The following is a 305-nucleotide window of genomic DNA, read 5'->3' on the forward strand; positions in this document are numbered from 1 at the left end:
AACCGAGAAACTGCACCAAGTCTCTCAAAGTTGAAATGAGCACATGAATTCAATAATGTATAGAATTCTTTAACAACCACCTCTCGTATACATATACATTATGTATCGCGAAATATCTTGAACATCCGACGCTAAAAAATGCGATGAGTATTGGCATTTCCTAGAATAGATATCAAGCAAACTAGCGCAGATGTTTGATATGTAAAATTGATGACAAACTTGGATATATCTTCCCATAAGTTCTTACCGTTTCAGAAGCCTTGAATTGTGAGATATTGATATTTCACAGATGGTCGATAGTGAGG

Source organism: Penaeus monodon, chromosome 19, assembly GCF_015228065.2.
Source record: "Penaeus monodon isolate SGIC_2016 chromosome 19, NSTDA_Pmon_1, whole genome shotgun sequence".
Taxonomy (NCBI): domain Eukaryota; kingdom Metazoa; phylum Arthropoda; class Malacostraca; order Decapoda; family Penaeidae; genus Penaeus; species Penaeus monodon.